General features: G+C 44.9%; 1 long non-coding RNA gene across 2 annotated transcripts; it reads left to right on the forward strand.

The window, feature by feature from the left end:
* The first annotated feature begins 782 nt into the window (after positions 1 to 782).
* On the forward strand, positions 783 to 7,084 carry LOC101906791 (uncharacterized). 2 transcript variants are annotated; one of them, XR_009491383.1, is made up of 4 exons: positions 783 to 899; positions 1,407 to 1,525; positions 2,597 to 2,791; positions 4,234 to 7,084. It is a non-coding gene; the product is annotated as an uncharacterized lncRNA (long non-coding RNA). The 2 variants fall into 2 exon arrangements; XR_812790.4 differs by having other exon boundaries at positions 2,597 to 7,084.
* The last annotated feature ends 3,957 nt before the right edge of the window (positions 7,085 to 11,041 follow it).

Raw genomic sequence — 11,041 nt, forward strand, 5'->3', positions numbered from 1 at the left:
TGGAGTGGGTTGCCATTTCCTTCTCCAATGCATGAAAGTGAAAAGTGAAAGTCAAGTCACTCAGTCGTGCCTGACTCTTAGCAACCCCATGGACTGCAGCCTACAAGGCTCCTCTGTCCATGGGATTTTCCAGGCAAGAGATAATCAACAAGGACCTATTGGATAACACAGGGAAATATACTCAGTATTTTGCAATAACCTATCAGAGAGAATAATCTGAAAATATGTATCTATATACATATACACATATAGATATATCTGAATCATTGTGCTATACACCTGAAACTAACACATGGTAAATCAAATATACTTCAATAAAATAAAAACAACAAAAATAGTAATTCTTAGTATATTCACAGATATGTACAACCACCACCACCATCAATTTTAGACGTTTTCTTCACCCCAAAAAAGAAACCTCAGGAGGATTCTTGGAAGACAGTGGAGTACAAAACAGCATCAATCTGTCTGTCTCCCATCTGGACAACATTGTACAGGCAGGCTCTGTCTGACACAGCTATTTTGGAACTCTGGAATCTATTGAAGGCTCATCCAGGGGAAAGCTTGGATGGTAAACTGTAGTTAATTTTAGCTAAAAGCGTGACTTTCTTATTACTCTATTTGGAGATTAAATATGGTTTAAAGAGATGCCTAAGTGTAAAGTGACATAGACTGTGGCAGCTTTGTAATGATTTGACTCACTTAGATTAGAACTACACTTCCCAGAATTCCTTTTTCAGCCACAGAAGAGATTCTTATGGGAGATTTAAGGACAGGGTGGGGAGAGGGGAAGTAGCCGCCATTTAGCAGCTCCTAATGCTATCTCTTTTCTGCTGGCTCACTTCGTTAGTCCTGCCACTGCTCCACCTTCCTTTGAATCCTCCCTCCTCCTGGGCCAGGTGTGTTTTTTTTGTTTTTCTTTGTTTGTTTTAAAAATATTTATTTACTTATTTGGCTGCGTCGGGTCTTACTGTGGTGCGTGGCTTCTCTCTAGTTGTGGCGAGGACTCTAGAGTGAGAGGGCTTCCATAGTTGCAGCTTAGTCAGCGCATGGCATGTGGGATCTTAGTTCCCTGAACAGGGTCTCTTGCATTGGAAGATGAATTCTTAATCACAGAACCACCAGGGAAATCCCTCCAGATGTGTGTTTAGCCCCATGGTGAAGGCCCTGGGGCTACAGTCCATGGGGGTCACAAAGAGGTGGACAGGACAGAGCACACGGGCACAAAAAGCCCTGGCTCCATCAGGACACCCACAACACCAAGGTCATCAGAGGTGACAAGAACGGGCAAGGGGTTCAGCCCATCCTCATGGAGTCCAGCCTGGGCTCTGTGTTCCAGCTTATTCTCACTCTCATCAACTTGACATCTATCTTTCCTTCCTGACTACCTGCCCTGTGGACCTCAGGTTTGAGCGTCATTCAAAGACAACACCGTGATGGAGACTGTTTCATCTCCCCAGAGTACATAAGATCAAATCCAGATACAAGTTCCTTCATAGATATTCACCTATCGCCTGCTTCTCTGGTGAGTCCAAATTCTTATTATTTCACAATCAGAACCTGAAACGTGGGCTTCACCTACTGGAAGTAGGAGAACTGTCAGAGGAGAGCTTCTAGTAGTATCTGACTGAAGCCGCAATCCAAAAAATAAATAGGAGGATAGAATTTCACAGGGAAGAGAGGAGGAATACCAGATTCAAAGTCTAAAAAGAGGGGATTATAGGAGGAAGATTGAGAAAAGAATGAACAAGAAAGAGAATCTTTCACTCCTGACACCTTCCTTCCCAAGAGCAAAGCTTGGGTGGCTCACTTCCCTTATGTGGTTCAAGGAGGAAAGAAGGGTGGTTAAATTCATGCCCTTGAGTCCTCCATGCATGCTAAGTTGCTTCAGTCGTGTCCGACTCTTTGTGACTCCATGGACTGTAGCCTGCCAGGCCTCTCTGTCCATGGGATTCTCCAGACAAGAATACTGCAGTGGGTTGCCATTTCCTACTCCAGGGGATCTTCCTGACCCAGGGATTGAATACGCACATCTTAAGCATCCTGCATTGGTGATTTAGTCGCTAAGTTGTACCTGAGTCTTATGACCCCAGGCTACAATCCATGGGATTCTCCAGACAAGGATACTGGACTGGGTTGCCATTTCCTTCTCCAGGGGATCTTCCCAACCTAGGAATCGAACCCCAGTCTCCTTCATTGCAAGCAGATTCTTTACCAACTGAGCTATGAGGGAAGCCCCTGCATCCGTAATAGGGTTCTTTAACACTAGCGCTGCCTGGGAAGCCCTGAGTCCTCCAAGCAGATATCTATTCAACTGTAGGGGATACCCTTGCATTCCCCCTACCTGCCCAACAACCATTCTCTCCTCTTTGGGTAACAGCACCCATATTTTCCTTCAGGGAATCCTCACCCACATGTTCAGCTCCTACGGTTTTGTGTATGACCCTCTTTCCCACCTCCAGGAATGGGCATATGCATTGTGCCCAGCCAGTTGTACCTCTGGCCATTGTCATTGTTTCTGAGATGGGTGTGTGTTTATGCTGGACAAATGAGGCAATTCTGGGGCCATTGCTATTGTTTTGTCTGGGTTCCTCAGCTGATAGGAGCTGATCCTGAAATTGCCAAGGGCCACTGCTTCTCCCAGCTGGGAGGAATCAGCCTGAGAAGGAGGTCAACACAGAGTCACATTGAGCAGGGAAAAGGAATAGAGACCCACTTCTAGTGTGGTCCTCCGAGCACCTGGATCCAACTACATCTGAAGTCAAACACATCTGGACTTTTTAGTGTACCAGTAAGTTCCATCTCCTTTGTGGTTATTTTGTTTAAGTCTATTTGAAAGTAGGGTTCTGATGCTGGCAACAGGGTCAAAACTAATAAATTGATCTCTCGGTAAAAGAACTTGTTTAAGCCTGCCTCATATCTAAGATGTTTGGTTTGAGGGGAAAGTAGGGAAGTTGGAGATTCCACTAACGGTGGTAGCTAACTTTATTGAGCACTTATTATGTGCCAGATACTATACTACATGTATTATCTCTTATAATCCTCAGAACAACCCTATGAGGTGGGTACCAAGATGGCCCCCATGTTTTATTAATAGATGTGATATGGAGAGCTTAGGCAATCACCTCAAGCTTACACGCTAAGTAAGAAGCATCAGTTGGAAAGGAATGCCCGTAACATCTTGACAACGGTGTCTGAGAGGACTCCTCACGTGTGGCAAGAGTCACATCCCCTGATTCCCCTGGTACAGGTTAACCAAGAGCAATGTCTTATGAGGCAGAATGGAAGGAGTCCTGCCTCTGGCTAGTCAAGGAAGACCGTCTTAATTTTGGTCGAAAGCAGCTTCCTTGTATTGCCATCTGACAGTCCTCATCTGCCCGCTATGGTCGCGGGCAAGCTGGTTCCACGTCTACCACGCCAGGTGCTCTACCACACCACCGGCTCCCTGAAATGCTTTTCCGTGCGTTCTTTGTCTAGTTAAATCCTACCATCCTTCAAGTCTGATCAAATTTCATGTCTCCAGGGAAGACTTTTTGGAGCCCCCTTGTATATGCTCTCATGAATTCCTAAACTTTTCCTTTCATAGCATTTATCATGTTTATTTTTGCTGATATTTCTGTAAACCACGCTCCTCATGCTACCTTCTTTATAACATAAGCTCTGTCTGTGTGGGGACCAGGTGTTGGTCACTGCTGACCCCCAGTGTGCTCGTGAATGTTTAACAATGGGATCTGGGGCAAAATTGAGGGGTGTGAGTACTGACTGGTAGCATTTGCTGATTTCCACAGTGTAAAATCTCCCACCATGGGCAATTTCAAGTCACTAATGTGATTTCAACCAAAATTCCCGAAAAATTCCCCAATCAGTTCTTGCCAGCTGCTAGGAGGGAGCGCCAGCACAACACTGTAGCTGACTCCCGGCTACAGCACCCCGGCTCCCAGCACAGATTTGTTGAATGAGTGAAAGAATTAATGAAATTAGTCCCACAGAATTAGCTTTCCCTATCTGTGCCTATCCATGGCACACTCTCCATCTGTCAGATTTTTTTTTTAAAAAAAAGCAAACTAGGATGTTTTCATTAAGCACAATGTATTCAGCATAAAATAAACTTGTATACAGAATAGAAACAGATCCACAAACATAGAAAACAAACTTACAGCTACCAAAGGGGGAAAGTGGGGAGGAATAAATTAGGAATTTGGGATTAATATATATACACTGCTGTATATAAAGGAACCAGAGATCAAACTGTCAACATCCATTGGATCATCGAAAAAGCAAGAGAGTTCCAGAAAAACATCTACTTCTGCTTTATTGACTACGTCAAAGCCTTTGACTGTGTAGATCACAACAAACTGGAAAATTCTTAAAGAGATGGTAATACCAGACCACCTGACCAGCCTCCTAAGAAATCTGTATGCAGGTCAGGAGGCAACAGTTAGAACTGGTCATGGAACAACAGACTGGTTCCAAATAGGGAAAGGAGTACATCAGGGCTGCATATTGTCACCCTGCTTGTTTAACTTATGTGCAGAGTACATCATGTGAAATGGTGGGCTGGATGAAGCACAAGCTGGGATCAAGATTGCCAGGAGAAATATCAATAACCTCAGATATGCAGATGACACCACCCTTGTGGTAGAAAGCAAAGAAGAACTAAAAAACCTCTTGATGAAAGTGAAAGAGGAGAGTGAGGAAGTTGGCTTAAAACTCAACATTAAGAAAATGAAGATCATGACATCCGGTCCAATCACCTCATGGCAAATAGATGGGGAAACAATGGAAACAGTGAGAGACTATTTTTTTGGGCTCCAAACTCACTGCAGACGGTGACTTCAGCCATGAAATTAAAAGATGCTTGCTCCTTGGAAGAAAAGTTATGACCAACCTAGACAGCATATTAAAAAGCAGAGACATTACTTTGCCAACAAAGATCCTTCTAGTTAAAGTTACAGTTTTTTCAGTAGTCATGTATGGATATGAGAGTTGGACTATAAAGATCACTGAGTGCTGAAGAATTGATGCTTTTGAACTTTGGTGTTGGAGAAAACTCTTGAGAGTCCCTTGGACTTCGAGGAAATCAGTCCTGAATATTTATTGGAAGGACTCATGCTGAAGCTGAAACTCCAATACTTTGGCCACCTGATGCGAAGAACTGACTCGCTAGAAAAGACCCTGATGCTGGGAAAGATTGAAGGCAGGAGGAGAAGGAGATGACAGAGGATGAGATGGTTGGATGGCATCACCGACTCAATGGACATGAGTTGGAGTAAACTCTGGGAGTTGGTGATGGACAGGGAAGCCAAGCATGCTGCAGTCCATGGGGTTGCAAAGAGATGGACATGACCTAGCGACTGAAATGAACTGATATATAAAATAGATAACCAACAAGGACCTACTCTAGCACAGGGAACTATGCTCAATGTTTCCTTATAAGGGAACAGAATCTGAAAAAATTAGATATTTATGTATGTATAACTGAGTCACTTTGCTGTATACCTGAAACTAACACAACATTGTAAATCAAGTATGTTTCAATTAAAAAATTAAACTACAAAAAGATGTATTTGGTATAAAAGAATATTGTTTGTGTCCAACCCCTCCACTTTCGCCTGGTGTTAAGCCATCCTTTCTTGCATGTAATGAGACCTTTGCAAACTGTGGATAGTGACTCATTGGTGGCTCACAAGATCGGTTTAGAAGGTCATAAGAAACATTTAAAAAAAAAAAAAGAAACCAAGTAGAAGGGAAGAGGAATTTCAAAGTATCAGTGTTTGTCAGGAAGTGTTATTTTGGGAGACTTTTGCTGTGAGCCTGTGTTCATTCTGAGTTATGATGTAAAGTGACTTTCTTAGAGTCAAGGAAGTTTGGAAATCACTGTGGTTGATAGCAATTTTTATTAATAACCTTTTTAGAGCAATTTTAGGTTCACAGCAAAACTGAACAGAAAGTAGAGCAAGTTCTCATTTACTCCCACACAGGCACAACTTCCTCATTATCAGCGCCTCCCACCACAGAGGTCCATTTGTTACAATTGATGAACCTACACTGATACATCATAATCACCCAAGTCCATGGTTTACATTACAGTTCACTCTTTGTGTTGCACGTTCTGGGGGTTTGAGCAAATGTATAATGACATGTGAGCTTCCCAGGTGGCGCTAGTGGTAAAGAACCCATCTGCCAATGCAGGAGACGTAAGAGATGCGGGTTTGATTCCTGGGTTGGGAAGATCCCCTGGAGGGAGGCATGCCACCCACTCCTGTATTCTTGCCTGGAGAATCCCATGGACAGAGGAGCCTGAGGGGCTACAGTTCATAGGGCTGCAAAGAGTCAGACATAACAGAAGTGACTTAGCATGCACACATAATGACACGTATCCATTGTTGTACTGTCATACAGAATATTGGGTTGGCCAAAAAATTCATTTGGGTTTTCTTGGCCAATCTAATACCCTAATCTTGGCCAGTCTTATTACCCAAAAAATCCTCTATATTCATCCCTCCCTTACCCCTCATCACTGGTAATCACTGCTCTTTTTACTGTCTCCATAGTGTGTCTTTTCCAAATGTCATAGTCAGAATCATACAGTATGTAGCCTTTCAGATTGGCATCTTTCACTTAGAAATATGCATTTAAGTTCCTTCCTTGCCTTTTCATGGTTTGATATCTTTTTACTGCTACATAATATTCATTGTTGGCATGTACCACAGCTTGCTAATCCATTCATCTACCGAAGGACATCTTGGTTGCTTCCAAGTTTTGGCAATTATGAATAAAGCTGCAATAAACATCCACGTGGCTTCCCAGGTGACTCAGTAGATAAAGAATCTGCCTGCAATGCAGAAGATGCAGGTAGATGTAAGTTCAATCCCCCATGTCGGGAAGATCTCCTGGAGGAGGGCATGGCAACCCACTCCAGTATTCTTGCCTGGAGAATCCCATGGACAGAGTAGCTTGGTGGGCTACAGTCCATAGAGTCGCAAAGAGTTGGACACGAATGAAGTGACTTAGCACGCACAGCATGCAAACATCCATGTATAGTATTTTGTGTGGACATAAATTTTCAATTTTTTGGGTAAATACTAAGGGGTACAGTTACTGGATTATATGGTAATGGTATGTTTAATTTTATAAGATATTGACAAGCTGTCTTCCAAAATGCATTCCCACCAGCAACGAATGAGTGCTCCTGTGTGCTGAGTCATGTCCGACTCTTTGAGACCCTGTGGATTGTATCCCGCCAGGATCCTCTATGAGATTTTCCAGGCAAGAATACTGGAGCGGTTTGCCATTTTCTCCTCCAAGGGATCTTCCTGACCCAGGGATCGAACCCAAGTCTCCTGTGTCTCTTGCATTGCAGGAAAATTATTTACTGCTGAGTCATCAGGGAAGTCCATTAGGAGCGCCTCACTTTCGTTTAAACTTGCATTTCCCTAATGACATGTGATGCGGAGTGTCTTTTCACATGTTTATTTGCCATCTGTATAGTTTTCTTTGTCGAAGTGTCTTTTCAGGTCTTTTGCCCATTTCAAAATCAGAAAGCAATGTTTTTTCATTTAGTAGTTTTGTTTTCCATGTCCTTACTTGCAATTTTTTTTTTCAAGGGTAAGAACACTATGTCTGACTTGTCAGACCTCACATTTTTGTTACATGTTTTTAAAAGTTTGTGGTGGGGGGGAGGAACCCATCAATGTCTTTAAAACACAAAAAAACACCTGGTCTTCCCAAGTTCTTGTCTCCAATCCCCCAGGGACCTAAGGGTTAAGCCCACTTAGCTCTGAGTGATAGAGAGAGAAAGAGGTCTTGGAGGCTGGGGAACTTCCAGTTCCCCTCCCCACCCCTACTCCCAATCCTCTTGGGAGTACATTTTCAATCCAGCTGCCTTCACCCGGTGACAACCTGGGCAAACAAGAGAGCTGGGATAGATACTTGATGCCCCTATCTTCCCTACATTAGGGGGACAGCCCCTAGTTGATTCTTGAAAGCTGAAGTAAGGGGAGGAGAAAGATTGGAGGTGGAGGTCATTGCTAAAGTCACATCAAGAAACTCTTCTCCAGATTATAGCTGTGTGCGTGTATGCTGAAACGCTTCAGTCGTGTCTGGCGCTTTGCAACCCCACGGACTGTAGCCTGCCAGGCTCCTCTGTCCATGGGATTCTCCAGGCAAGAATATGGCAGTGGATTGCCTTGTCCTCCTCCAGGGGATCTTCCCGACCCAGGATCGAACCCTTGTCTCCTGCATCTCCTGCAGTGCAGGCGGGTTCTTTACTACTGAGCCACCAGGGAAGATTATAGTTGGTAGAACAAATTACATCCTCCATCACTTTCCTTTTGCTGCCTAGAGCGCTGCACTGACTTGTCTGCATGAACTCATTAACCTGAAGAGCTGTGTGTGTGTGTGTGTGTGTGTGTGTGTGTAGGGGAGGGTGGGGAGTGAAGTAGCGTGGTGATGCTTCAGTGAGCCCCATGTTTACAATGAGAAAACGATCCTAGTGTGAGGTGGTTACTTCAAGAGGGTCACAAAGTCAGGAAGCCCCAGTTGTGGCTAGAATCTGCCCGACTCCCTCCCAAAGACATCATAGCAAACCTGAACTGCTAATAATAACAATACAGAGGCTCACTTATGAGGGACCTACTGTGAGCCAGGCTGCACATGCTCTGTGCGCTTTACATACGTTGTCAGAGGTCATGTCTATTGCTGTGCCCATTTCACAGAGGAGGAAGCTGAGGTGCAGAGAGGGCACTAGCACACTAAGGAAAACAGGGAGCACAGAGGTGTTAGTCCCCGGCAAGGGGGGTGCTCTGAGCTGCTGGATCCTGAGTGCTTGGAACACCTACTGTGGTCCAGGGCACTGGGGTGACAGCTGGGACTTTGACAGGCTCACAAACAGGACAGTTTCCAAGAAAGAAAATAAAGTAGGTCAGTGGGATTGGGAAGGGGCTGTGATTCATTTGGGGTGGTCCAGGTGGGCGGCTCTGAGATGGGCACACGTGGCTGAGACCTGAGAGCTAAGAAGGAGCTAGCCTCGCAAAGTGCTTGTGGAAGAGTGTTCCAGGCAGTGGTAACAGCAGGCACAAAGGACCAGAGGTGAGAACAAGCTTGGTCTGTTTGAGGAACAGAAAAGAGGAAGTGAGGACGCTGTGGGAGAGGGAGAGAGGGAGGCGAGGGGAAGCTTTGCACAGGGAGACGGGTTCGGGGCAGCTGCAGGAGCCTCAGGAGTAGAGGGAGGAGAGTGAGACGTGGTCTCCAAGGTGGGGTCCACTCTCTGCCCCTCCTCTTGGCTCTTGGGGAGTCCAAACACCCCTTCATCTCCTCATTGCAGGCAACAGCTGCATGCCCCACCTCCCCTCAAGGTCTACAGTCCAACTCAAGCTCCCTCATCACTACTAATTTTGGTTGCGTGGGGCAGTAAGCTGCAGCTGGAAGCAAGGTCTTTGTTTCCCAGACCGGGAGTCCTAACCACTGGATTACAGGAGCCAGCAGTTAGGGCTAGAGTCTCTAGTCTTGCCTGCCTAGTCAAGAACAAGTTTAGACAAGGAGGCAGAAGGCAAAGAGTAAAGCAAGAAGTTTATTGAAAAGAAAAATATATGCGAAAAGGCGCAGAGTCACGCCTTTGGGAACTTTGAATCCTTTATAAAGGATCAATTTTCCGGGTCTTCATCTTCCCTCAGGCCAATCACCTCCCTTTGTCCCCTCCTGGTTAATTTGTCTCAGGACCCTCCCCTGGGGTGCACATGCATACTTTAGCCAAAATGGAACTCGAAGTGAAGGCTTCTGGGAGAAGTAAGACTCATGATAGCCTGGAATTATCCTCTGACTTTTGACTCCTAGGAGCCTTTCTGCGCATGTGTAGTGTCTCCATTATCAGACAGGGTTTTTTCCTTTCTTTGTCCTTGCCGTGATTATTCCCTTGAGGTAAGAGACAAAGACTGGCTATTTACCCTGTTTTTGTTCCCTGTAAATTCCTCAACTGGAGCCTACCTATCTCTTATCTCAAGAAATGCAAGCAGAAGGGTGGCTGATTATAAATTTCCAACCTGAAGCCCATGTATCTCCTACCTCACTATGAGGGCTCATGGGTTCCTTCTGAGCAGAGAGATGGGCTCTCATATACAGTCCCCACCTATAGGCTTCCATCCGTACATCCATTCATTCATGTATTTATGCACTCATCCATCAAATGTTGATTTCCCTCTGGTCATCTGCCCTTGTAGGTCCCTTCCTCTGAAATACTTTCTTTTATCCCTCAGGGTTCTGCTTCCAACATCGGCTTTTCCGCAATGCCTTCCCTGACCACCTCCAGCTAATTTAGCCCCTTATCACCCTGTTAGCAACTAAACTGCTCTTTATGATAAAACAGGATTGTTTGGTGCCTCCAATGGCTGACTCTCTCTATATAAGAGATAAGTTAGCCTCATGGGCATTAATTCCCACATCTCATCTCCTTTTGGGAACCATCCTTCTGTTCTCTTTGTGTGATCTGGATGGGGCCAACCTCACCCCCCAGCTTCAGAAATGAGCACATCATCCAAATAAAGCCACTGAGAGCTGTAGGACTTTCGTCAGAGCTGCTCAGAAAGCTGAGTTTTTGTTCTGACTTGGTGACTTATCTGGTAAGCTGTAAGGTTACAACTGCTCGGGGAGGAAAGGACCTGCCTGAAAATGAAATCAATATTGGGGGAAACAGAGGTGAGAGAAGGAGAGAGGCACAGTCCTGAATCTACAGGCACCTGGATTCAGCCATGCCTGAAATCCAATTCCCCTTGGACTTCTCCATTCTAAGAATCAGTAAGTTCTCTTTGTGCTTAAATCTAGTTACTTGCAACAGAAAGTCTGATTGATAATAAAGCCTCAAAGATATGCAGACAGTCAAGTTTAGGTACTTTCCCCTTGAGAGATGTGGGCAGGTACTTCCTTTACTCCTAAGCCACTCCTTCTTGAGAGGCTCCTATTTTTTGAGGCCTGAGTGTTTGAAGTTCACTCAACCAGAGGGAGAAAAGAAGAATCAAAGTGTCAGGCCAGAAGTGGGACAACCCTA

This window comes from Bos taurus, chromosome 18 (assembly GCF_002263795.3).
Source record: "Bos taurus isolate L1 Dominette 01449 registration number 42190680 breed Hereford chromosome 18, ARS-UCD2.0, whole genome shotgun sequence".
In the NCBI taxonomy this organism is placed as follows: domain Eukaryota; kingdom Metazoa; phylum Chordata; class Mammalia; order Artiodactyla; family Bovidae; genus Bos; species Bos taurus.